Source organism: Mus caroli, chromosome 8 (genome assembly GCF_900094665.2).
Source record: "Mus caroli chromosome 8, CAROLI_EIJ_v1.1, whole genome shotgun sequence".
NCBI lineage: Eukaryota > Metazoa > Chordata > Mammalia > Rodentia > Muridae > Mus > Mus caroli.
In genome coordinates this window covers 90,590,082-90,614,960 of record NC_034577.1, presented here as the reverse complement: position 1 = coordinate 90,614,960, position 24,879 = coordinate 90,590,082, and the positions used below count along the sequence as shown (strand labels likewise).

At 36.4% G+C, this 24,879-nt stretch overlaps 1 protein-coding gene and 1 pseudogene across 3 annotated transcripts in view; both read left to right on the top strand.

Annotated features, from left to right (window-relative positions):
- The window catches only part of Cdh8 (cadherin 8), a 389,695-nt gene that overhangs the window by 254,440 nt on the left and 110,376 nt on the right, over positions 1 to 24,879 (top strand). The gene's annotated exons all lie outside the window — the stretch shown is intronic.
- Positions 15,321 to 18,059, top strand: LOC110299675 (annotated as a pseudogene).

Sequence of the window (24,879 nt, the reverse complement as noted above, 5' to 3'; positions counted from 1 at the left end):
GTAGATTTTTGTGAAGGACAAACTTCCTGTATCTCAGGACCTTGGTTCAGGGATGGTAGATTGACCAGTTATTGAAGAGCATGGCTCTTAAAGTGAAGAAAGCACCTACTTAAGTATTTACATGCTATGATAGACTGATCAAATTGGAGGCTTCAGATTCATCAGGAAGAAAGTGTATGTGCTTCAGTGTGTGTCTTTGCCTATCAAGGGGTCAGGCTAGACCTTCACTAGGATTTGGAACATTTCCTGTTTAGGGTAGAATGAAAGCGGTAGAAAGAAATTGTAACTATCCTACATATTATAAGCGTTCCTCTCATCCACAGCACTAGTAAAGTCTAAGTGAGTACTCTTGTAATCCTGGAGTTTTGAAAGTGTATCTTTAAGACTATAAATAGTTAAATTACCCACTCCTCTAACATTATGTTATTGCTGTGTTTTGTAAATCAGTGATTTACCTAGAGACTCAGGACATACTTAAGAAATACTTACTAGATAAAGGAGTAAATAAGGAACATAAGAAATTAACACTATTAAGGAACACCCTGATGACTTTGGATTCCAGACAGACATTACTAATTGACTGGTGGAAATTAAATTTTAAATATATACCACTCAGTGATAAGCTGCAAATTTCAGGCAAGAAAGTACACCTGTACTATTGGTACCTAAATTCGTAGGTCCTTTTCTTTTCATAAGTGACTGACATAATCTCCAGGGCAGGTGTGAGAGTCCACTCCTTGTATGAAAATTGTGGAGCATTGACGGGACATACAATGGCTTCTCATGACAGATCAACCAATCTTGGAAATAAGAGGCAAAAAGAAAGGTGTTAGTGGGGAGGACCCCAGGGTCTCCTGTCACCTTCCTGAAAAAGCCAGGCATACCGATCTAGTAAACTTTATTTCTCTTCCTTTCAAGAGCCCTGAGGCAAGCCTTGAACAATGCCATCCCATAATTCATTACCTAACAAGTCCGCTTATCATTTAATCTGATCTGTATTGAGCAAGCGGCAGCAGGTTACAGAACAGCAAAGCCCAAATAAAGAAAGTGCACCATGTTTTCTGATTACAGGAATCCTTAATCCAAAGCTCTGGGAGTGAGGCTAAAAATACAGCCTCTGTTCCCTCTGGATGCCCCCAGCCACCTGCCTTTCAGAGCCAGCCAAGTGACCTGGTATAAAGATGCTAAACATTGAAACTATGATAACTTGTGGTGTTATATGCCAGTCAATCTGTAGCCACACTTCTTTGCATTCTATTTAGAAGCTTGGAATCTCAGGACAAAAACTAACCCTTGAGTGTAACCCAAGTACAAAGACTATAGTTTGCTACAAGGCAGTATCACGTGTACTAAGTTAATAACTGCCAAGAGTCACCATCCAGACACACACATCAGCTAAGAAATGAGAAAAGCAGTGTTTTGAGTGGCAGTGATTTTGGAAGAGAAGCTCTGGCAAACTTGTGATAAAGAACAGTGACAACATGTACATTTAGGTGTAAAAGCCATTCCTAGTCAAAAGAGCAAAGTCCAGTGAACCTTAACAACACATGGCATTTTTTCTCACAGGTGTAGTAATTCTCTAAATTTTCATAAATAACCAAATACCAGGACCAGACAGGATTAATCTCATTACCCTATCCCATACACCTTGACTGTGTGTTCAAGTTAAACTCTACTTTGAAGCAAGAGAGCAGGATTAAGCCTAGAGTATCCTCTGAAAGTGAGAAAATCAGGAAGAAGTAGATACAGCTATAAAATAAATTTGAAAGCAATTCTAGCCACTTTTGGTTGTTAGGTAGGAACAAACATATTGATACACTAATAAAATAAGTACTCAGGATCCGAGAATATATTCTGGAGCCGTATAGTTCATGAATAGGTCAGATCACAGAGACAGCGGGTGGGGAACTCTGTCGGTGAGCCAGCATTTAGAATCCCTTAACACTGATTTCAAGTAAGTTCCCATTTTGGACTAATACTTCTGGTCTCACTATGAAGTGCAAAGCTACAGGCCTGGGGTAATCTTCATTCAAAATAAAATAAAGCTGGATTAGAGCTGCAATTAGAATAAACCGAAATCTACTTTGGCTTGAAAGTCCTGCTTGAAGAGTAGTAGATACTTGGGGATTCTGTAAGTCCTATTGACTGGGACACAGAGAAGTAAGTAAGAGTGTCATGCTTGCTCTGTGCTGTGCACTGCTCTAATCTTATCTGTGCTTGCTAATGTGATTAACTCTCACATGGCTGTGAGTCACCACCACCCTTTCATTCTTCCAATAAAGCAAAGATAAAGCATAAGCTTACCAGATTGATTGATGACTGTGGATTTGATCCTAAATCTGTCTGAGTCTTCTTAGTACCCGTTTCTGAATTGTATTATATATTTGCTCCTGAAGATTAATGAAGAATACTAGCACTCATACAGATAAAATTTGGAGTGGGTTTTGTAAAAACTTTATTTTTTCGTCTGCTCACTTGGGTCATATGTTTCCAAATCTTCGCGAGTGAAGGTCTGTAATTTTGATTATGTTAATTTCTCCCATCATTTCCAAGTTTTAGGATTCACACAATTTTCAAGAAATTCTTCATGAAAGATTATGATTTGCAAAAGGCACTGTTAGACTTTCTTCCCACTAAAGGAACAGAATGGGCTTGGAAAGGATGGATGTGGCCTAGATAAGCATTCGAAATTTAGTATTTACATCTGTTGAAACCTTCTGCACTGGAATATGAATTTTAGAAATCCCTGCTTGCTTCATTCTAAAATGATGACATTCTAAATTGGAGGCTAAAATTGATGTCTTAGTGTTTCTGCTACCCACTAGGGTAAGCTAGGAATGGCACTGCAGTTGGCAACACACACCCCTGTTATAATTGATCTGTGAATGCAAAATAATGGGCAAGAGTGGTAGACATAGAAGAAAACTGGATAAAAATTGTGGATGAAAATGGCTTGGACACCACAATCAAAGAAATGTGAATTCCAAGTGAGCTTCTATTAGCATTTTCTTTAATGTATATAAGCAGTTTCCTTGGCCTACCTAATTTGTTAATCAGTGAAAATAAAGTTGTCATATTTAATAGAAGACCAAAATCACTTAGGATATATAGAAAATTTATATGTACATTTTATTGTTACATATATATGTATATATTCAGGTCACATATCATATAAACTAGTTTTGATCAATACACATTGTTTTCAAACAGTGGAATGTTGAATCTTCTCTGAGTGTGTTTTTATGGTGAACTCCATTCACACTGTGTTTAAAGGATAAAACATGTTTTATAAAAACCACTTTTTCCTGGCCTTATTTAACTGCTTTGTTTAGCAAACACATAAACAACTAATGCACTGTGAAAAAAATATGTGCTTGGAAGATTTTTCTTTTATTGATGGTGTTTAAATAAGATTTGTCATTTGGTTGTGCGTTAGGCACAGTATCTAACTCTCTTTGCCTGTTTATATTTAAGTATCTCGGAATATAAAAATACCCATACTGAGCCAGCACATGATTTCCTGCTGAATTGTTTTTCACATTTCCAATATAATTATGTTGCAGTTACAAAGAAACAAAAATGAACTCTGCTGAATACCATAGAAACCCGCATTTGTTTATTTTATATATATTATATATATATTATATTATATATTATATTATATATTATATATATATATACAAAAATCATCCAAGACAGACTCTGATGTGAGGGTGACTTCTCAGGGTAACTGATACCTAAAATAAACTTGAACATATCTAGATGTTTATTACAAGTGAATGGCTAGACATGAGCCTTAAAGAGCAGTTCCATAACTTATAAATGACCCCTCGCATAAGAATACAAGACCTTAGAGAATTGCTGGTTTCATTATCTTCTTGTGAACTCTGTCCTATGAATGAGTGCTTTTGTCTGTAATGGCATCTACCATTGAGAGCTTTAAGGTTAAATAGGCCATTACTAAGTATACCAAATAAATATAGAATATGGGCTTGACATATCAGCGATTCTAACCAGGGACAACACAGGTTGTTGAAAGCTTAGTTCTTATCTCTGTGGAGCTTCTGTAGAGAAAGAAACAACATTGGGCTATAGTTATGTTGTCCAGCTGGAGGTATGACACATGCAAAAGTTAGGAGGTAATGAATTCTACCTATCAAGTGCTATCTTCATGGTATTGTATGGTCAAGGCAGGTAGCACAGCATGAAGACTTCTAAAGGAAGACTGCCATAAGGGCATCCAAAGAGTTCCCTTTTATACTGTGATGAAAATGAGCAACTTGTTCATCTTGACCTTTGCTTGTTTGTTTGTTTAGTTGTGTATACGGCAGCTTTAAGTACATGCACAGTTATTTCCGCAAAGACCTTCTGATATATTTATGAGTGAGTGGTACTAATCCTCAGTGACAAAAATTGAAATGTTGCCCAAAGATGAAGCTTTACTGAGGCCTAATCTGACAACAGAAATGAAAATCACTACATCATAAAATTCTGTTCCTGGCACAAGATTATCTAAACTATTTCATTAATTCCTCATGGCTACATTATTAAATTTATGGAAAGTAAATAAATTTGAGTGCATTATATCTGTGGGACTGAGTTTTATCTGTAGTATGCAAATGTAAAATTCTAAATGGTTAAGAAATTTTAAAGTTCAGAAAAGTCTAGTCACAAGTTGTTTGCTAGATATCTGCAGAGAAGCTAGGGAAAATCAGCACAAATGAACACAAGGTCTCTCCATGCTTATTAATATTTGCATATTTTAAAAAATCAATTCTGGGAAAATCATGGAAGCCAAATGGGCTATTGAGAAGCCCTAATATATATCAATTATTATAATATTACATGTAGGTATATGCAATTGTATAACATCATCTAGATGTGTCTATAAAGGATACAAAATAAATAATTACTTGAAATGTTGAAAGTTAGTACTTAATGTAACCATTTCCTCCTTTTGGGAATTATCTTTGATATTCTGTATAGATAGGGAAAGTATAGGATTCATGATGCTTGTGGATTACTTGGGAAGAAGATCACAAAACATTTAAGAGCACATATGAAATTCTGTATTTTAATTCAGTGTAGTTTTTTTTTCTAAGAACCTGACTTAATGTCACCCTGATATGAAGAGTTTGGGGATATATTAAGGGTAAATATCATAAAACCATGTCATTTGCCGTGGTAAAATTCAGATTTAAAAATTTTTAGTGCTTATAAATCCATATTAAAAAGTTGGCTTCATTCTTGAGCTTGTTATATAACTCTTCATCAATGTTTTCTTCAGTATCCCCTTGGGGGTAAGAGTTACTAAAATTTGTTTATTGCTCTTTGATAGCATATCTATGATTGTAGCTTTGCATGATAATGCTGAGCACAGGATTAGGGATGGGAAGTTTTGAGTTGTGATAAGTCTATTAAAATCTCACATTTTTTTTTTGTTGGGTAAAATGCTAATTTTTTAGTTTCTGTTAATTATCAGTAATTTCTATAGTATAATATTTCTAAATTATCATGAACTGAGTCTAATAGAATTCATTCATCAAAAAATTGTGTTTAAAAACTTAAGGAAAAGTTTTTGAACTATGAGAATTCTTTATTCTCTAGGGAAGCAATGATATACTAGAATATAGGGTACCTTAGAGTCTTCAAATGTTCATAATCTTCAAGCTAACATATTGTTATAATAACAGAAAGACATACTTTGTCCTTTATACTATCCAGTTAGTGACAGAAGTTAGGAATCTCCATAGTTCTCATATATGTGGTTCAGGTTGGTAAAATTGCTGAATGGCTAATAATGTATAAATTTGTACATTCTTGACATTTTTATACAAAATCATTTTAATTACCAATGGGATGAAAATGAAAATGTATACCACAATAAGAAAATCACTCATGGATAAATGTTTTTAGCATTCTTCAATTATTTTATGTGGGCAAAAGGGTCTCAAAAAACAAAGTTTTGGGAACTGCTACCTTAGGAAGGCATTTATTAACTAAAGTCATGTGAGGTAATTAGTTTGAAATATTGTTACAAAGCACATTTCCACACTTAAAAAAAGTGTCACTTTTAAAATGTGGGTTTTATATTGATAAAAGTGCATGTGTCCTTAGTATGATTTCGGGTACAGAGTATGGACAGGGATTTTTTATGAAAGATCCTCTTCAGAATTAGGTATTAAATGCTTGACTTTCAACTGGTGGACCTATTTAGGGCATTCTGGAAATATTAGAAGGTATGAACCATTAAGATTCAAGTCTTAGAATACTAGATAGGGTTCTAGATTCCTTCCCTTCTCATTGTTGCTTGTCCTCTTTAATGTGGATGGCTTGCTCCTCCACAAAGTCCTGTTGGCATTATGTTTTGTTGGACATTCTGCAAACATGAGCCCAAATGAATCCACCCTCCTTCAAGTCGTTTTTGTCAGATACTTGTTAGGAAGGAAGAGTAATTAAAATAATTATATAATACATTTTCAATATTATCTGGCCATCAATACTACAGTGAATGTTAGGCAACTTAAAAAAGACATATTGGCATTTTAATTTACCTTTCTATGTTGGGACAAAAATGGTGGCCTTCATACACATCAAAATTATTTTCTGTCCAGATAGAGATAAGCCTACTGTTGCTAAATCCCCTTTAAATATGTATTTTAATTAAAATATTATGACATCATTAAATCACTTCCCCATCCCCTTTCTTCCCTAGGGCACCTCCCATGTTCCCTTCATCCAATCCCTTCTACGACCACTCCCACATTCTCAAATATCCTCTTTTTCATTATTGCCCTGATACGTATGAGTATATAATCACAAATATCAGTACAACCCACGGAGTCTTTTTTTTTTTCTGCTCGTGTGTATACAATTTTAGGTTTGAACACTTGTATTGGGTGTTAGTACTCTTTCAGAAGTGCATGGAGGGATAAGGAAGTAGATCATGTAGAGGTGAAAGAAATTCAGCAAGATTTGTAGAGAGAGGGAGAGAGGGGAGGGGGGAGAGGGAGGGGGAGAGGGAAAGGGAAGGGGGAGGGGGAGAGGCTTTCTAAGCACAGATCCTTGAGTACTTAACCTGGATGTAACTCTGCTTCTGCACCAGGTAAATAATCTTTGAATAAGGCCATTGCATACCCAAGATTATCCAACAAGGCCATATACCTTTGATTCCATGTTTAACCTACTTTTTATTTTCACAAAACTAAAATTAGCTTTGAAAAATTGAAGTAATAACAAGAATGTTTACAATTCTTACCATTCATTTCTTAAGAATACTTTGTTCTGTGCTGAAACTAAAATGTAGGGAGTGATCATGTTTTGGCAAATTTACCAATGCCATGGGCATATTATCAATAGCATAAGAGTGATTAAAAATTAGAAAGCTATTGTTTTCTCTTTGCCCTGAAAGACAGCATGTGTGATACTTGACAGCACCAGGCTTTGGCACTATATTTTCTTGTTGCCTTAACAATATGGTATAGTACAAATGCTATTGTCAGATATTGTATGTTTTATAGCATACCAGCAAATTGCTTTATTGCTATGTCTTACCCTCAGAGTGTCTAACTAATACATGGCAATGTTGAAGCTACAACTATTTATTAAACGTGAAAATAAAGTGACTATTCCTAATATGCTGAGGACAAACCCCACAATCCTAATTAGTTTAGCAAGATAAATGACATTTAGAAGAATTAAGACACAACAATGATGAGTTTTGCAGAAAAGGATAATTTTGGCCCAAATTAGATGGTTCTAAAGTTTGTAAACTGACTGTTTTCGTGATGGGGAGCCCTCAAAATAAGTGTATCAATTAGGCCACTCTGGGGGTTAGCATTGGTGTTTTGTGCAAGCCAAATATCAGAGATCTTGAGTTGTTTTTAAGGTTGTTCATCTTCAGAGGCATTCTGCAACACTATGGTTGCTCAGAAGTTTCTATTATTTTCCTGAGTGAGCTCTGTTGACAAAAGATATATGTGCTGTAGTTCTTGTCTAGTGACACATGCTGTGTGGGTAGTAATAGTATCATCTGTTGATCACAAGCAGATCACTACCAAGTTTGAAGATTGAGTATTGAACCCTGAAATTGTAAGGGTGGTGCCACACACAATCAGTGAGATACCATTAGAAATCATCTTATAAACATTTTTGCACTATAGAATATACATCATTTGTGTCTCTACAGTCCCTAGAAACAGGATGCCTTTGTTCAGCATGCCTCTTTTCCTCAAACTGCAGATTTTCCCATAGCACATCAGTGAACCTCAGAGAGCATTGTGATTTGTTAGTCTAAGGACTGAACCTATATTAAAAGATGGTAGGATCACTGTAACACAAATCTCCTCTTCATACCGTACATAACTTGTGAAAGTGTGAGCTGGGATTTTGTATAATTTTCTTATATGCAATATTGAAATGAGACCTTTAAATAGGTAAATTTTGTTAACACCAATTTCTAAAAAATATATAATATATTCAGGAACCCACCTAATTTCATCAAGTTTAAAGATCACATTTTGTGATATTTAAATGTTCACCCAGATTGTCTTTTTATTACCAATAAACTATATGTATTTAAACACCATGTGGATATTTGTCACAGAACATATTTTGTTCTCTAATTTGAATCAAAATCTTTCCTATTTAGGGCAACCATTTTCCATAATTCTAGAAAATCAGACTCAGATTTTTCTCTGTTTTTAATTTTCAAGATTATCACTTAATTATAACATTTCTCTCTTGCCTTTCTTTCCTCAAAGCTCTCCTATATACCTATTCCCCTTCCTCAAAGTCTTATCTTCCCTTTACATTGCTATTGCATGCATATATATATATTTGAGTTTTTGAAAAGGAGTGAATCTTCTTTTTAAAAATTAATACCAGTGTATGGTTATACTCATTTAAATATGATACCAAATTCTGTTGATTTTGCATATTTTAATATAATAAAGTTGCTTCTTGTGTTATATATAAAGCTTAAGTATGTTGCTTTTCTAACTTCAATCTGAGAACATTGTTAGGTGCATTTTTAATTATATAATGCTAAAACATCTGAAAGCAAAAATGGGAAGTTAAACAAACTAGCATTTCATCCTTAGGAAGCCAACAACAGGTATGGAAAAGGCTGAATGGATATTTCTGTTAATTTGATGAGTCCTAGGAAAAGTAAACCTTAATTTTTCATTTACTAACTCTTCAGTAATGTAGTGCTAATGACAGTAATCTTGGCTAGCAACGAGATAGCAAGCTGAAGTATCAGTTTGGGGTATTTTAATGTTGTCTTTCAATCTTTCAGTCTTCTGATATGTTCATCCTTTTTACCAAAGAAGTTGATTCCCAAGATCTATTTTATAGTTAGGCATTTGATTTAAGCACTTGATTGAAGTGACAAAATATATTTTAACATGCATTACTACTTTATTCCCATGTCTATTTAATTCATAAAGGTTAGAAAGGTTCTGCAGGAAATTTTATTTGCAAAATTCAATAAGATGATGGAGATGGTATCTTAATGTATCAAATTTATTGCTCTTTACAAATATTTTATTAAATCTTGAAGTACCTCTCAGGTATGTAAAGGGCAGACATAATTAGACCCATTTGTCAAGTGTAGGAAATTAAGATTAAAAAGACAAAAGAAATCATTTTCCTGAAGCTGTAGTAAGATGCTTGACCAAGCCTATCAGTGTCTATGATTACAATGTTGCTTCTGAAATATTAGAACATCAGTTCTCAACATCATTTGCTCATTGCGATTGAAATCTTTACTCCAATGGAATGTATTTATATCCATACTTCAAAACCTGAATTTATATATCCAGGAGTAGTGGGACATTGTACACATTAATGGAATTGTTGAAGAACTGATGACCTGTTAACTCATTTGGCTGCAGCATGCTTCTTGTCTTTGATGCTTGCTAAATATATCTTTATCCCCTGCATCTCTCTTTAAAAACCACAACACAACAGAATAGGGGGCACAGCTGTGCTGACACTAAGTGCAATGTAAAGCGACATAATTCTAACATATCTGCAGATATGAACACTATGTAAGCCCTTCGCCAGCTGAATGGTTTACAGCTCACAGAGATGGTTGAAATTAGCCTCCCGTTCCTATGGATGGATTGCACACATTTGAAAGCCATCGATGGAAGAAAGAGGAAACAGGAAACAAAGTGAGAGGCAGCCTTTGACTTGATGGAAGACTCTACTCCTTTCTCAGTGAGCCCCTGTGGCTTCTCCACTCCTTTTAAAGTCTCTTCTAAGGAGAGGGGTTTTAGACAAGAACTCTCTTTTCTGTTTATGTGTCTTTGTTTTTATTTTTGTTTTGTTTTCCTTGTTTATGAGATGGGGTGTTTCTGTGCAGCCCTGGTTATCTTGGGACTCTATAGACCAGTCTGACTTTAAACTTCTAGATACACATGACTCTGCCTCCCAAGTGCTGGAATTAAAGGCATGCTCCACCACCGTCATCCAGCTATGCACAGAGCTCTTTGTTAATGCTTTGTCTATGCAATCTACTTGTTTTGTGGCTATGAGAAGTTCACTTGATATTCCTGGGCTCCAGTTCCCTTCTTGGGAAAAAGTGAATAATAAAGCCAATGGTATAGGATTGACTGCAAGAGGAAAGGCCATGTTTGAGCACTGAACAACTGCCAATTGGCATCATCAACTTATATAACAGAATCTGTTTTTGGCATATGTTTTTACTGTTGCAGATATACCTTTATTCATTTATTATTTCACATGTGGAAAGCTGTGAAAGCTACCAACAGCATTCCCATTTTTTTCTAACATCTTTGAAACTCTTTGCAGTCATTCTCCCTTACTCAGTTAAAAAAAAAAAGTTTATAAGAATATATCTTTTCCTAAGAAACCTTCAAACTAACTACTCCTTGTGAATTTTTTCTATTTCCTTTAAGTTAAATCTTTAACCTAAAAATGATAAATGCTCTTTTTTTTTTCCATTCGGTCAGTTGTGCATTCTCACAGCGGCTGCTTCTGTCTGAACACTTGCACAGAATGGAAATGTGGGAGAAAATATGCATAAAATCAAGCCAGAGACAATCAGAGATTTCCTCTCCAACTCTAGGTCCCTACAGTATTGTCTTCCAGCTAATATGTACTCTGCAGACTTGGAGCTGGGTTTGGTGATTTACATGGAAAGATCAATGGGGTGCCTTGCACAGGAGAACATACAAATACTCTTCCATTCTAAAGCCAGAAAACCCAGAGGTGGTAGATGTGAGCCTCCTGCTTTTAAGTTATTGTTTGGACAGAAATGCCATCAGAGCTGTCTGAATGAATAATGTTATCTGCTCTGACCCTGGCAAGAGTGTCTGCAGTTCATGGCATTCCCTGCTGCAAATGGTTGGAAACCAGAGATTGCCTGTAGGAGCTGGCCCAATAGATGAAGAAAGAACAGGAGGTGTTGCACAGCGCTTATGACCATAGACATGGGACAGATCCAGGAAACAGAGGTTTTGGAGTGCTATGCTCTGATTAAGCTCACATTGGAACTGTGGCACTTAGATGATGTGTAATACACCTCACTTAATACCACTGCTCCTATAAGATGAGGGTATCCAAATGATCTTATTCTTACTGCAAGCATGCTGCGTTGTGATGGGATGCATACCATTTTTGACTGCCAAATACCTGTAGACACTGTATCTCAAGCTTAATGTACCCAAGAATTATCTGGGGATCTTGTTAAAACACAAATGTTTATTCCCTAAGTCTGGGGTGCAGATTCTGCATATATAATGGGCTTCTAGGGATGTTAATGTTACCCATCAGCAGACTGGTTACAGAAACAAAGTTCTATTCATTTTAAAAACATATTTGATACTATATACACTTTTCATAGTCATCACAAAAAAACCTTTGTAGTTACTGTTACTCATCAGGTGTTTTAGTTAACTTGTCGGATTAGTAAAGTACAGATTACTTGGCCCTTTCCTCTGAGTTTCTGCATTTGTTACATCTGAATTAGAGACTGGGAGTTCACATATTTATGAGATTTTTTAAAGAGATATTCATCCTGTAATTGAACCATTCATCCCAAACACTGACCTGCTACTATTATTCCTTCATCTAAAATACTATTTCCAAAGATTAAAAGGAATAATATAAGTAGGACACTTAAAATGAAATATTCAGTGTAAATAATTATGTATTTGTTTGCAGTTGGAAGAAATACTAGAAAATTTCTATGGGCTTTTCTAGTAGATTAATCCAGTTCTAATATCTTGACTTTCATTGTAAGAGATTACAATGAAGGTACTCCTTTGATTCATGAAACTGGCTTTATTCAGTTACTCCTATATTTCTCATATATGGTTCATGATTATGGTTAGTGCTATTCAATTTTACCATATGCATAACTATGTGTGCTTATGCATAATTACTTTGACTTGACACAGTGCTACCAGCAAAGTTCCACAGTCAGCCTTTTTCCTAATCCAATTTTTTTCATAATACTTAGAACCAATAATCAGTTCCCAATCTTTACAATGTTATCATTTTAGGAGTTTTCCACAGCAGGAGAATGTAACATTCATGTTAAACATTTTACAACTTGTTATATCCTGGACTGCAACTTGTAATCAGAGACATTAAAACAGGAGAAAATATATTTAATATTTAATAAGCTCTCATATGATCCTAATATTTGTTCAAATGTTGCCCAGAATAAAAAGTGCCTAGCTTCAGAGAATGTTTATAACTAAGTGTATAATATATATGAATACTTCTTTCCAGTGTCAAAAATTAAATGTATAAGTAAATTAGGTCTTAATATGAAAGATATATTAAAAGGGTAAGTTTTAGAAATAAATTTTTTATGTATCTAGGAAATATCCAACTTGATCTTGAGTCAAATGATAACTTCTTCATACTGTAAGCATTTATGCTGTGTATACTTTGGAAGAAGATATATATATATATATATATATATATATATATATATATATATATATTTGGAACACTGATTCAGCAATTCTTTCTTCTGTTGCATTCATTTTTTTGTTCAAAAGTAAGCTGAATTAAACTAGATAGTTATTTTTCTTTTAAAAGAAAGAATTAAACTAGAATTAATAAATTTAAAAATACATCATATATATTTGATGTGTAACATTATATGAGATAAATATTGTAGAAAATGTCTAAGTTTTGTCCCATATTTTAAAAGAGCTTTGTGTTAAATTATGTATTTAAAAATACCCTTTGTTTTGAAAACACAAAAAATTTAAATATTGTGTTTTCTTTGTTCTCCTTCTTCTCAAAGACCAATTATGTGAATAAATAATGTTAATGGGTTTTTAAATTAAAAATTATTAAAAATCCACATTTCAAATGCTTTTTATTTACTCAATGTAAAAAATTCAAATGCTTACGAAATATTTTTTATTCTTCCTTATACATGAAACTGTACTTAACTAATAACTAATAAGACAAGTGATCAACACTGCCTACTAAAACTAATTAGAAATCCTACTTAAATATTTAAAAGCTCCAATTTATGTTATGGTGTAAAAATTAAATTCTAATGTTGGGTATTGAATAAAAAATTGACAATAGGAATCAGTTGATTTGTTAAACTCTATAATCTGATCATCTCCATGGTCATCTCATTTCATACTCATGTAATATCCACTAAGAAGACCTAGATAAAGGGTGCAGGATTCCTGTAACTCATTCAAGTAAGACAAACGGATTGTTGTGTCTATTCATCTCAGAAAGGGGCTCTACAATGTGACATGCTCTCTGTGATCCATGCTGTCTGATTTCCAGAAGTAAAAATGCTATGTACGTGACAAAGACTAAACCTGTCATTTCTTGTGGCTAGTCAGCTGGAAGCTGACACAGCATGATATCTGCCATCTTTGAGTGCTAAAGCAGTGGCAGACACCAGGTTCAATGGAAGCAGCTCAATGGGAGGAGTGTTAAAAAGAGTATTATGTCACATTTTCAGATAAATCGAACCCATCTGTGGCCTCAATTATTTGTATTCCTTCAAAGAATATCCTGATGTCTTAACTTACCATAGCATCCAAGTCAGGCTTCATACCTCGGGTTTCCTCATACAAATCAAATAAATGTGTGTATTAGGGGTGTCAGAGAAGGCCAAGCGCTGGAGCATAGTTCTCACCTGAAGATTTTTGAGCTAAATGGATGTTTCCTGCCTACCACAGGTTCAGAGTCCATGGATGCCACTGGGTGGGGATAATTCTAGAGACACCATTATCAATCTGGGAATAGCAGAAAATGACATAATAGTCACCAGTAAAGGACCACTCATGAATTCAATTTACTGCATATTTAAGGATCCTTGATCAGCATGGTTCCAGTTTATTTCTGCTCTCAGACCTTGAACTGTGTCTTAGATGATCTTGGTTGTATTTTCTTGATCATTGCTGCTATTCTTTTTGTAAATTCTGTTTTCAGTGGAAGTCTCTTCTCAATCCACTTATTGCTTATAAGTGAGTGCAGGTTCCTTCTTACCCCACTTAATCAATAGGTAGCAATATCTAAATTCCTCCAATTTTGAAGAAAACACTCTTTGCTTTAAATAACATCATAAAGAGACTCCCATCAAGCTGCTTCCTCATAATTTATTGGTCCTATGCTAATGTTCTCCCAGGGTTTTTGTTTTGCTTTGTTTTGCTTAGTTTTACATTTTCACTAGCTTCTCAGTGCATTCATCTCCTATCTGCTACCTGGTCCCTAAGCTGTTATCATACAGTTTAGCTTGTCATTACAACAGTAGCAATTACATTTAGTCATTAAAAGCTGTTTTAGTTTACTGCTGCTTAACAAACAATATCATGGAATGTTGTGAGATAAAATAGCAAAACTGTTGAACTTAAAAGTCTGATATATAGCCAGGACTTATCAGTGTCAGCTTGTTGTTGAAGAATTTGGCACTAGCTAAATTGTTTGAAAATAGTTGGCTAGCATTTCTAAGGTCGATCACTCATACAGTTTGCAAACTGTTGTTGTGAAGTGTCCCTCAAAGAGATGACTTGGGACTGAAGAAACCCAAAATAAAGCATAAATGGAGATTCCCTAGTATTGCTATTCAGGTTCCAACTGATTAATCAAATGAAACCAGAATGGGAGTTCAGTGACTTTCAAGACTCCATACTAAGAGAGGGCAAAGCATCATTTCTGTCATACATACAGACAGCCTGGTGAACAAAGTTCCAGAAACATGATACTCCACACTTTATTAGTAGATATGCCTAAGAACTTAGAAGCCACATTTTAAAACTGTTATATTAATTTAACAATAAAAACAAAGTCCAGAGCACAAGATGGCGGACCTCTCACTGCTCCAGGAGGACCTGCCGGAAGGACAGGGACAGATCCCTGGACTTGGTCTCACAAGATTAAAAGTTGACACCCTTGTGGAGGCTAGACAAGTATGCTGCAAGTGAGAAAGTATTTAAAAGACAAATGGTGGCCTGGAGTTTGCTGGATACTCTAAGGGAAGTCTGCAATGATGAGAGAGACTGCATTGCTGTCTTGGAAAAAATTATCCGATTAGCTGATGACTTGGAACCAACTGTGAGATTGGCGCTGATGGATCAAAACATTGCACTGTTTTGTCAAGAGAACCCGCCTTCTATCCCATATGTTTTTTCCAAGTACTTACTCCCAACTTTGGTTAGATACCTCGTAGACCAGAATAACCACATGAGGAAACCCAGTCAGGCAGCATTGCTGGCTCTCTTGGAGCAGGACCTGATTGAGCGATTTGACTGACATGGAGACCATGGTTTGCCCTGTCCTCATAGACCTGACTGCCCCAGACAGCAATGACGATGTGAAGACAGAGGCTGTGGCTGTAATGTGCAAGGTGGCCCCCATGGTTGGGAAGGACATTACCGAGCATCTCATCCTCCCCAGGTTTTCTGAGATGTGCTATGACTGTTGAATGTTTCATGTCCTGAAGGTCTGCACTGCCAATTTTGGAGATATTTGCAGTGGAGTTGGCCAGCAAGCTACAGAAGAAATGTTGCTGCCCAGGTTCTTGCAGCTGTGTTCTGATAATGTGTGGAGTGTCCTATGCTGAGTGCTTCGTGGCTGTCTCCTGTGCAACATGTCAAAAAATCCAAAGGACAAAGTTATCAGCACTATTTATTAACTCGATCAGTGATCCTTCACACTGATTTCACCAAGCAGCCTTTCATTCTCTGGGGCCTTTCATATCCACGTTTGCTAATCCATTAAGCTTGGGCAAGGGCTTTAAAGATGAGAGCAAAAGCTCAGAAGACTCCTCAGCAGAAGACAAAGATGGGATAAGAGACAATGGTGTCGTAGAAGAATTGCATCACAGGCCAGAGAATGCTCCTTTAGACCTCAGTGTCCCTCACTCCAGAACCAGGCTGGAGAGCACACTCAAAGGCTGTGCTGCCAAGACACCTGGGCACTCTGTAGGTGAGGTGCGTGCTCCAGTGGACAGCTCCTTACTCTGTACTTTGTCCTCAGAGTCTCCTCAGGAAGCAGCTAGCAACGATGAGAATGGCAGAAAGCCTGACACCAACAGCAAGTCTGTATCCAGGCCAGACACTGGCACCAGCTCCCCAGAGGCCACCCCCTTAGGACCAGGACATGTTCAATTCCTTCCATTTCTGGAGGGCTCCTCTACCTAAAATAGATCTTGATAAGGAGCTCCAACAGAACCCCGAGGAGAGACTCAGCCCAGAGAGAACAGGAGATGCACCTACAACCCCTGTACCAGGCTCTCCCAATATCCCCATGGCTACCCGGAAGGAACTAGAAGAAATGATAGAAAACCTTGAGCCACACATGGATGACCCGGATGTAAAAGCACAGGTGGAAGTGCTGTCAGCTGCCCTGCGTGCTTCCAGCCTGCAAGCTCACCAAGGGACCGGTGGTGTAGAGCAGCAGAGTGAGCTACAAGATGAAGTGTGTGTCAGTGATCTTCCACGCTGTAACATTAATCACCACACTTGTGTGCCTTTGATCGGCGCTGCTGAGGATACTATGGAGGCCACTCCTGATTATGTCGATAGAGGTGCAGACCTAAGCCCCGGCAGTGGCTTCAGCCCAGATGATGATAGGAGACCCAAAATCCAGGATGTTGTTCCGAAACAAGCGTTATTAGATCAGTACTTGTCAATGACTGACCCTTCTCGAGCACAAACAGTTGATACTGAGATCGCTAAGCACTGTGCATACAGTCTGCCGGGTGTGGCCCTGACTCTTGGCAGACAGAACTGGCATTGCTAGAGGGAGACTTATGAGACCCTAGCGTCGGACATGCAGTGGAAATTTCGAAGAACTCTAGCCTCCTCTATCCATGAGCTTGCTGTGATTCTTGGAGACCAGCTGACAGCGGCAGACCTGGTTCCAGTTTTCAATGGATTTTTTTTAAAAGACCTTGATGAAGTCAGGATAGGTCTTCTTAAACACTTGCATGACTTTCTAAAGCTTCTTCACATTGATAAAAGAAGAGAATACCTTTATCAACTCCAGGAGGTTTTGGAGACAGACAATAGTAGAAATTTGGGCTTTGGAGCCGAACTGGCAGAGCAGCTGATTTTACTTCTCGAGTTATATAGTCCCAGAGATGTTTATGATTACTTCCGTTGCATTGCTCTGAATCTGTGTGCAGGCAGAGTTTCTTCGATCCGTTGGATTCCCTACAAGTTGGTCAGTGAAATGGTGAAGAAACTCCACATGGCAAGACCACCAACATTCGGAGTAGATCTCATCAATGAGCTGGTAGAGAATTTCGGCAGGTGTCCAAAATGGTCTGGATGACAAGCCTTTGTCTTTGTCTGCCAGACTGCCACATTTGCTGACCTTGGCAAATGACAGGGCCCCCAACGTTACACTGCTGCTTGTGAAAACCCTGCGACAGATCCTTCTTAATCTCTGCCAGCTGTCACCAGGAGGCTGTAGAGCAGACAATCATGGCCCTGCAGATGGACCAAGACAGAGATGTCAAGAACTTTGCAAGCACCCACTCCTCCAGTACCAAACTTTCTGAAGATGCAATGAGGACAGCTTCCTCCACCTACTGACCCATGGTGTTCATCCTGCATCCTCAAGAGCCTGGCCTCGACTGCCTGTGCCACTTGGAACAGCTGTAGTGGGGGCCTTCCTCCTGCCAACTCATTCACAGGTGCAGGTTGCCTACTCCCAATACCAGTGGTTTTAAGAATCAAGAGAAAGTACAGTAAACACTATTATCTTATCTTGACTTAAGGGAGAGTAAATCTCAGAGGATTATAATCGTCATCAAAACCTTAACTTGTTACTTCATCTTCCTGACTGAATGGCTTGAATTGGCAGAGCATTTTCCCTTCGGGAAGGATGAGGTTCCCAGAGACCTACATTGCTTTCTTCTGGTTTTATTTAACAGCTGATAAATGATATTCTTACGGCCAATAGGTGGATGTGCACCAGACAGGAAAGGCCTTAAGTATTAGCCTAAGCATTTCTTCTAGGTGCTGAGCCTGTTCAGCTCCTTGGCTGCCCTGCCCAGCCCAGCCCTAAGTGTGAATAGTTCTTGGCGTGTATAAATGACAAAGGAGTTTTTCCTCTCCTAAGGGCTTGATGTTAACACTAAATAGAATCTGATTTTGACTCCTAATGCAGCACATTGCTGTACACATTTACAGAATGTTTGCAGAATCTCTCCTGATATTTTTCATGCTAGTCATGACCTGAAGGGAATTTCTTTTATGAATATTATGTCAGGTATTTTTAACTTGATCATTGTCAGCTCTGAGGTGCAACTTTTTCTTCCCATGCTCCACCCCTGTGACCACTCTGGGGCTCCTGCAGCCTTAATCATGTTGTTAGAACTGTTGTGGTACAAGTTCCAAATAAAATTTATTAATAGGATCTAAAAAATAAAATAAGTCCATTAACAAAGTGTATTTTATGTTCTCCAAACATTTTTAAGTAAAAAGTAAGTGAAACATTTTATAGATTTGTATGAATAAATACCAAATCCTAAAAAAATAATTCATAATTAAAAATAGTTTTGTATTCTTGAATAATAACATAATTGCATCATTTTACACCTTCTCTTCATTCTCTTTTTCAAATGTATGGCCCATTTCTTCATTAATAAATATTCCAGATAAATATGTTTATATATATATATGTATATATATGTATATATATATGTATATATATGTGTATATATATATATATATATATATATATATATATTGCAGGCATTATGTAAGTGTTCATGATGTTACTCAAATTCATATTTTCCGGGCTGACCATTTGGTATTAAATAACCAGTGTGCTTGTCTCTGAAAAATCATGTTTCTAATGCATCTGAATGCCTATACTCACATTTCTGTACCCAGCATTCTTTAACTCCCTTGGTCCTTTGCATTGGGTTGAGCAAGATAGAGAACATTTGTGTGCCTTACCTGTCTCTTAAAAAGCCCTTTTTGATACTTATATGCCTTGCCATCACATATAGGAAGTTCTAACTTAAGGCTTTGCTCTCTAACCAGCCTGTGAGCAGGGAATGTCTCTCAAATTCACACAGTTTCTTATATCTTTACTCTGTAAATAGGCAATATTAATAATATCTTTCACTCCCAATGCAGAGGAATCCATGATGATCAATAAAGAAGTTGCTGAAAATAGGAAAAATAAAAGGAGTGAATGTTGACAGGAATGGCAGTGGAATCTATAAACTGAGCCAAAAATTAAATTTCAGACACCAGCACGGACCCTTATCAGAAATGAGGCAGAATGAGGTGACTTACGTGTAGGCAGATAGTTGGGTCTGTGTTCACCAATCTCCTCAGATATGAAGAAGCACTTTAACTAAACCTAGACACTTTTATTCACTCAAATTTTTAAAAAGTATGATTTTTTACAACCACCTGATGTGATCTCAATCTAGATGAATGGGAGGATACATGGGGACATATTTATAAAGAGATAACAATAAGTGATGATAGAAAAAAACAGAGCTTATTTCAGACATCATGGGTTGCCCAGGACATTATGTTAAATATGTCCCCAACCACAGAATTGCTACCTGAAGAAGGGAGTCTGTGTTCTCAGAACCTGGATTGACGATGTATCTCAGGGAAGTGACATGGGATAATCATATGTCAAAGAGTATCAACTGGTGTGTGTGTTTGTGTTTGTGTGAGTTTGTGTGTATATATTGAGGGGGGGTGTAGGTGGGTGATTGTCACAGCTCTCCATAGTAATATATGAAAATATATGTACTTGTGTGTGTTACCTAATCATTGTATAATCATATATTAAAATACATGCACTTATGTGTGTATGGCAGAGAGAGAGAGAGAGAGAGAGAGAGAGAGAGAGAGAGAGAGAGGAGAGTGATAGAACTCACTCACTGAATAACCCATATCTAATGCATCAGAATGCATGCATTCACATCTGTGTAGGGGAATGTGTGTGGGTAGTCTCCTAAAATCTAAATGCAAATGGTTCCCTCCCATAGAACTTTGGGATTTCTTTTACTTTTCTATATGAGATTTTTCTCTGAAGAATTTCTTTAAAGTATTTTCAAGGATTTGGAAAGTGATTTTACAAAAGGGGCTGATGACATGTGAATTCAAATGTACTATAAACATTTGGCAATAGGAAAATCTTGCAGATTCTGTAAATGCTCTAAAGATGCAAGTGTGGCAGAAAAAAATACAAGTGATATTGCTTGCATCTCCAATGTTAGGGACTACATATGAATACATGTCAGCATTTGTGAGGCTGGGAATAAAATGTTGATGTCATTTCTGTTCCTTGAGACAAAATGTCTATCATTTATCCTGATTAAAATCTGTGGCATGAACAGTCCATACATTATAAAAATAGGTTAAATAATATGAGAAAAAATCATATGAACTCACAATTTAGAAATAACTATGATTAGAAAACAATATACATATATTTTACAGTGTTGTTATGAAATTTTTAATTACTGATCATGTAACTTAAGTTTTCATTTCCTTTTGCCATGCAAGGAAAATTATAAGTACATTCAAAAGTGATATTGTAATATACATTGATAGTATAATTTATATAAATTTAATTTTACCTGAAATAAAAAATAATTTGTTATATTATTTCTACTGTTTTGAAATATTTAACTGTAAGGGGTAGTGTAGAACTGAACTATGTCACACCATAGATATATAAACTCATGTGCACATACATACATAGCTATATGTTGGCATATAATCAGTATATATATATATATATATATATATATATATACATATGCACAGGATTTTGAATGTGCTGGTTCATTTCATTCTCTTCTGGGTATTTAAAATATGCTAATCTTAGCTTCTAGTGAAATTATATGTAGTTTACAATTGTTACTCACATACTAACAATTGGCATTTTTTTTTGATCAATACTTTCTACTGTCTATAAGCCTGAATTTATCTTGAACATGTAATCTAGCTTTCACAAAGTTTTCTTAAGATGAGAATGGTTTCATTTGCCTCACATTATCATTATGTCATAACTTTGTAAATTAGATTATTTTCTATAAAATAAATACATGGATTAAAGGGGCATTCTTTATGTAATTTATTAAATAATCTGAATGCTCATCTATTCATCAGGTTTTTTGCCTATCAATCACATTTTAATTTTTATAAAGATTTATAAGCATTTATCAACTCTTATTTGTGAAAAAAGTTGCAAATTGCTTTTGAAAACTTAAAGATTTTTCTACAAAATATATGAATTAGAAATTAGAAAGAATGAAAATTATGTCCTTCCACCAAGGTCCAGAAATTTATCTTCCCTGTAATCAGTATAAATACTTTTTTCAGTGTCTTCATCTTGAATAAAGTTACATTTCACTGACTTAATTTTCATTAACTAAGTGTAAGTTAGAGGTAGGTAGAATACTATCATTGCCACACCTGGCAGAAGTTGAAATAAAAGCATCTACTTTCATGCCACCACAATCCCTATGCTGGTAATTTTCTTAAAAACTGTATATGTCATTGTATAAAGTGTCCTTAAAGTGCTCTACGAGCTAGCATAACATGGCATTGAGAGAATGAAGAAACTACACACACACACACACACACACACACACACACACACAGAGAGAGAGAGAGAGAGACAGAGAGAGAGAGAGACAGAGAGAGAGAGAGACAGAGACAGAGAGACAGAGACAGAGTGATATACAGAGAGACATGGAGAAAAAGAGAGAGATAGAAAAAGGCAGAGAGAGAGAGGAGAGAGGAAAGACAAGAAGCCTCTGGGATCAGTAAGGTAAGGTCATCTAATGAAGAAGCTGCCTAACCCTGGAAACTCAGCATGTATATAATATATAGTTGTCCAGGAAGGTGGGGTCATAGAGCTAAACAAGGATGCAGTTATTCCATACATGTAAACATTGAGGCAGGATTATTATATAAGTGAACAAAATAACTGGTTTAACTAATATCAGAACTTGAAGTCTCTTACAGAGGAAGGTTATCAGACCATAAATATCCAGAGTGAACAGATAACGTAGGTATTTTCTGCACACACTGTCAGCATTCACACAGGAACCATCTGGCTGAGCCTCACCAGGAGAAGGCTTTGCTATTCCTGTGGTTCTGAAACATTGGTCCTTGGCCTGTGCCCTTGTTAAAAGCACACATTCATTAATTATTTAATCATTCCTTATAGTAAAAACCACAGTTTTGTCTTCACTAACAGGATTTAAATTATAATGTGTAACATATTATGACCTGATGCTTAATGATTCAACTCTACTTATATCATAAAATCTGTACTTATGTTGTCTTAAATATCACTTTTAGTGATAAGAAAAATTCTGTGTGTGACCAAATACTTAAGAACTCTACTTATGGTCCTCCATCTGCACCCCAGAGCAGAAGCTGATCCACAGCCCACTGTGCACAGGTCCCACCAGGAGAGATCTGTTCTCCCAAGAGTGTTTTCACTCCAGGACTCAGGGGTGAGATAACCACTTTCTCTCCAATAACTGTCTGGAGCTGTGCAGCGAGAGGGAGGAGGAGGCAGAGGTGGCAGCAGTGGCAGAGGAGTAGGAGGGGGAGGAGGAACTTATTGTCCTGACTCTAAGCACCCCTATGAGATTGAAAGCTCATTGAAGACAAATGTGAATATTTGTGTCTGTTTCCTTCCTTAATAATTGAAAGTTGCTTGGTATAACTCTAACCAGGCAAGTGAAATATCTGTATGGCAAAAACTTCAAGTCCCAATAAAAAAGAAATTCAAGAAGATCTGAGAAGGTAGAAAAATCTCCCATCCTCAGGGATAGGTAGGATAAACACAGTGAAATAGTCATGTTACCAAAATCACATGGGGTGCAAGAACAGTGGAGCAGCTGGGACAGGATCCTTCTGGTCTGCCTTCTTCACCTAGTGATTGGGCTGTTCCAGAGCCCTCTGTACACAAGTTCTGCCAGGAGAGAGCTGGTCTCCCAGTAGTGCTGACACAGGCTTACAGACCCACAGGAGGAACAAACCACAGCCAGAGACAGCAAGAACATCTAACACCAGAGATGACCAGATGGTGAAAGACAAACACAAGAATCTTAACAGCAGAAACAAAGACTACTTGGCATCATCAGAACCCAGTTCTCTCACCACAGCAAGTTCTGGATTCCCCAACACACCAGAAAAGCAACATGTAGATTGAAAATCATATATCAAAATGCTGATAGAGAATTTTAAGAAGGACATAAATAACTCCCTTAAAGAAATACAGGAGAAGGCAGTTAAACAGGTAGACACCTTTAAGAAGAAACACAAAAACCCCTTAAAGATTTACAGGAAAACACAACCAAACAGTTGAATTAATTGAACAAAACCATCCAGGATATAAAAAATGGAAGTAGAAACAATAAATAAATCACAAATGGAGACAGCTCTGAAAATAGAAAACCTAGGAAAGAGATCAGGAGCCATAGATACAAGCATCACCAAGAGAATGCAAGAAATAGAAGAGAGAATCTCTGGAGCAGAAAATATTATAGAAAACATTGACACAACAATAAAAGAAAATGCAAAAATCAAAAAGATTATAACTCAAAACAACCATGAAATCTAGGACACAATGAAAAGACCAAACCTAAGAATAATAGGTATAGAAGGGAGTGAAGATTCCCAACTTAAAGGGCCATCTTCAACAAAATTATAGAAGAAAACGTCCCTATCCTAAAGAATGACATACCCATGAATATACAAGAAGCTTATAGGATACCAAATAGATTGCATCAGAAAAGAAATTCATCCCATCACATAATAATCAAAACACCAAATGCACAAAAAAGAAAGAATATTAAAGGTAGAAGGGAAAAAGATCAAGTAACATATAAAGGCAGACCTATTAGAATTATACCAAACTTCTCACCAAAACTATGAAAGCCAGAAAATTCTTGACAGACATCATACAGATTCTAAGAAAACACAAATGCCAGCTGAGGCTACTATACCTAGCAAAACTCAATAACTATAGATGGATAAACCAAGATATTCCATGACAAAAACAAATTTACACATTATCTCTCCACAAATCCAGCCTTTCAAAGAATAATGAATGGAAAACTCTAACACAAGAAGGGAAACTACTCCCTAGAAAAAGCAAGAAACTAACCTTCTTTTAACAAATCAAAAAAAAAAAAAAAAAAGAGAGAGCACAAAAATGTTAATTGCACCTCTAACAAGAAAAATAACAGGAAGCAACATTTTCCTTAATATCTCTTAATATCAATGGACTAATTCCTCAATAAAAAGACAAAGACTAACAGACAAACACATAAACAGGACCCAACATTTCTCTGCATACAGGAAACCCACCTCAGTGAAAAAGACAGACATTACCTCAGAGTAAAAGGCT